The sequence below is a fragment of the Perissodus microlepis genome, chromosome 2, assembly GCF_051167445.1.
Source record: "Perissodus microlepis isolate ML-2025 ecotype Zambia chromosome 2, ASM5116744v1, whole genome shotgun sequence".
NCBI lineage: Eukaryota > Metazoa > Chordata > Actinopteri > Cichliformes > Cichlidae > Perissodus > Perissodus microlepis.
This window is the reverse complement of record NC_140462.1, coordinates 30,011,149-30,014,946: the sequence shown is the minus strand read 5'-3', so window position 1 is coordinate 30,014,946 and position 3,798 is coordinate 30,011,149. Positions and strand designations below refer to the sequence as shown.

The 3,798-nt window shown below is 39.9% G+C and overlaps 1 long non-coding RNA gene across 1 annotated transcript; it reads left to right on the top strand.

Annotated features, from left to right (window-relative positions):
- Positions 1 to 1,172: 1,172 nt before the first annotated feature.
- LOC146392891 (uncharacterized) lies at positions 1,173 to 2,905 on the top strand. Its single transcript, XR_014802919.1, has 2 exons — positions 1,173 to 1,547; positions 2,204 to 2,905. It is a non-coding gene; the product is annotated as an uncharacterized LOC146392891 (long non-coding RNA).
- Positions 2,906 to 3,798: the final 893 nt, after the last annotated feature.

Genomic DNA, 3,798 nt, shown 5'->3' with positions numbered 1-3,798 from the left:
TCGATGTCTGCATTGCTGCCTTCTGGTAGTGCAGTTTCCTCAGTTCTAACTACTTTCCCTTTCTTTCCATCTGACTACACTTCTCCAGTTGTTGCTGTGGATCCTAGAGGTGTGGACTACTGAGTTGATGTCTTGCTAACTCTTGGCATACAGCTTGATGTCATCCATGTAGAGGAGGTGGCTGACCATTTCTCCATTCCATAGTTAGTATCCGTACCAAGCCTTGTCAATGATATGGCTTGATATGGTGAGGGGATTGAGGTCTACGTACAACAGCAGTGGGGACAGAGCATCTCCTTGGTGAATCCTGCACTTGATGTTGACTTTTGCAACTGGCTTGAAGTGACTGCCCTACCTACCAGGAGCTGGTGTTTTTTCCATGTTATGTTCCTGACAATTTATTTCTGAGCCCCACTCATGTATTGAGCCATGTGCCAGTATTCTTAAAACTTTTTGATAAAGCATATAGTTAGGGCTGGATCAGGTTGACCCTGAATCCTCCCTTAGTTATGCTTAGTCTAGGCTGCTGTGGGATTTCCATGATGCACTGTTTTTCACCCTTTTCTCTCATTAAGTGTTTATAAACATCTCTGCATTTAATTATTAGTTATTATTAATCTCTGGCTCTCTTCCACAGCGTGTCTTTGTCCTGTCTTCCTTCCCTAACCCCAACCAGTTGTGGCAGATTGCCGCCCCTCCCTGAGCCTGGTTCTGCTAGGGGTTTCTTCCTGTTAAAAAGGAGTTTTTCCTTCCCACGGTCACCAAAGCACTTACTCATATGGGGTCAATTATGTTTTTCTCTGTTTTGTTTTTATTATCATACAATCTTTAAATCTTGTCTGCTATGACTGACAGAAGCTTCCGTGTGGTACTGAGGTACGGTGGCCCCTAGAGACAAAGCACGTACAAACTCCAAAACACTTGCAAAATCCAAAACACTTGCAAACTCCAAAACACTTGCAAAATCCAAAATACTTGCAAACTCCAAAACACTTGCAAAATCCAAAACACTTGCAAAATCCAAAACACTTGCAAACTCCAAAACACTTGCAAAATCCAAAACACATGCAAACTCCAAAACACTTGCAAACTCCAAAACACTTGCAAAATCCAAAACACTTGCAAAATCCAAAACACTGCCAAACTCCAAAACACTTGCAAAATCCAAAACACATGCAAACTCCAAAACACATGCAAATTCCAAAACACAACGGAAGTGCTCCAGGACGCTAGGGGCAGTGTTGAGCTTTTGTTACCTAGTAACTACACAAGCCAGGAAGTACCAATGACCGGATTTGGGCTGTATCCCAATTCAGGGTCTGCAGCCTTAAAGGCCGCATTTTAAGGCCGATTACGTCACAGCGACACGACGAAGGCTGGCCCAATTCAAAGGCTGCTCGAAATGCGGCCCTCAAATGCGTCCTTAATTTCCCTGAATTTTAAGGATGGGCCCAACATATCCCAGATTTCATAGCGCGGCGGTGGTGTGGATAATTTTGCCGAAAAAAACGGCGGAAGCGGAGCCGCCGAAGAGTAAACTTTCAGAAGTAAGTACTGAATATTATGTCACTTATTTATGCACAAATATTTTTATAATGAAGAACATTAAAACATTACTGTTGGCCACATGTCGGGAAAGTTATGTGACATTAGCGATGTTTGTACTAACTTGGTTTTAAAGCCTTTACTTCAAAATATACGCCGTTCAGTAGTTGACTTTAATCTTACAGAGAATGTGATGATTTTATGCATAATTAAAGTCAGTCATATATCCACAAACACAACAAGCTGAAAGTCAGTGATGCTGCTCGGTTTGCAGTCCTGAATATCACAGCACAAGCAGGATTCACTGCACTGTTAATGTTAGCTATGTTATATTGCTGCCTCTGTTCGGTGGTGTCGAGCCAAACGGACTTTAACGTGTGTTTGAACGAGCTGACGGTTCACTCGTTAAGCTGAAAGAAAGATGCTTTAATCACAGGAGTCACACATGTGTCCACTGTACCATCTGGGAACTCTTTTTGTTTCGTAATAACACAAACTAAATCCTCCTTCTTTTGTGCTGTTTTGTAGCAGTGTGTACACCTGAGACTGTCACCTGTCTGTCTGTCCTTCACTCTCTCTCTCTGTTTCTTTCTCTCTGATTGTGGAATAAAAGTATGAACATTCATTTATAAGTTACACTTGTGTTTTAATCCTGCAGCTTATCACACATTTGATTTCCATGTGTGACAACTGCAAGTGTCCAGAGTGAGGACAGACTGAGGGACCCACTGCTGCACATCATCTGTGAGGCTTTGCACCCCTGATGATCCACCAGGACAAACTCAACAGTGTGTGAGGAAGAGGAGGAGGAAGAGCCAGCAGCAGCTGGCAGATGGAGAGAATAGACAGACTGTTCCCTGTTTGTGAAGGACTGCTAGAAAAGTTTAGAATCACTAATTGTCTGTCCTGAATCAGTCTTATTAGGTAATGTTCAAATAATTTTATCCTCCCAGTGTTTTCAGTGTGGGAGAAAGTACTCAGGGCCTTCAAGTTCCACACTATGAAAGGCAGAAACAAGTTTAACATTCAGAAACCTAAAGTATGTATCAGCAGCAGAATGGACCTAAAAATAAATGTTTGTTTCAGTTCTATGAAGCTTTGAGTATTTTGGATTAGTAGCACTGCTGTGTTTGTTGCATCATATTGCTGTAATTGTTTATATGCTTTATATATTCTGAGGTAAGTTGATCTATAGTGTTACATCATATTTTATAAGGATGTTATGTGTTTGTATACTTTCTGCCCAGTTTGACCCATTTAGCAGAAGTCAGCCTGTTTAAGGCTCTGATATCTATTCTGTATGACTTAAAGCAGTTATGACATGGTCTGATTTTCTCACCCAATAAAGGAATATTTAATATATCAGTCTACTCTTCATTTTATCAGAAACAGTTATCACAGCTTGTACATTTTCTTTTTATAAATATATGTAAGCAATGAGCCAAATTTAGTAATGCCAACATACTGAAGGAACAACATTTGTCTCTTATATATGATACACCTATATATGCACTGTCAAAGATACTTGTCTTTGAGTGAAGATTTAAGGTGATAAGACATATAAATAACTGCAACTTGAATCTGTACTGAGGCTCAGTATTTGACACAGAGTTCATGTTCACTGCTGTAATAGCTAATAATGATTAATATAATAACTATAATATTGGCCATATTATATTTACATTACCAAAGTGATATGACTTTAGTCTCATGAACAACATTAGCTAATTGTTATTTACTAACTAATCTTAAATGACTGTTCAGTACAGAAATGAAGCCCAAAAATCATGTTTTACTGTCCTGTGGTCTCAGCCTCAGATACTTATCAAATCACACAAAGCTCTTGTAGAAACAAACAAACAAATTAACAAAATATGTTCTCCTTCATTTCTGTCAAACAAAGTTGTATGACACGTTTCCAGCGGTTAGTATCATGGTTGCTAGGCAACCTGGGAAGCGAGACGGAGACTAGACCGTCCCACACAGACAAACTTGCCGTTTATTTTGCAAATCGAGCTCAACACTGCCCCTAGCGTCCTGGAGCACTTCCGTTGTGTTTTGGAATTTGCATGTGTTTTGGAGTTTGCAAGTGTTTTGGATTTTGCAAGTGTTTTGGAGTTTGCAAGTGTTTTGGAGTTTGCAAGTGTTTTGGATTTTGCATGTGTTTTGGAGTTTGCATGTGTTTTGGAGTTTGCAAGTGTTTTGGATTTTGCAAGTGTTTTGGATTTTGCATGTGTTTTGGAGTTTGCATGT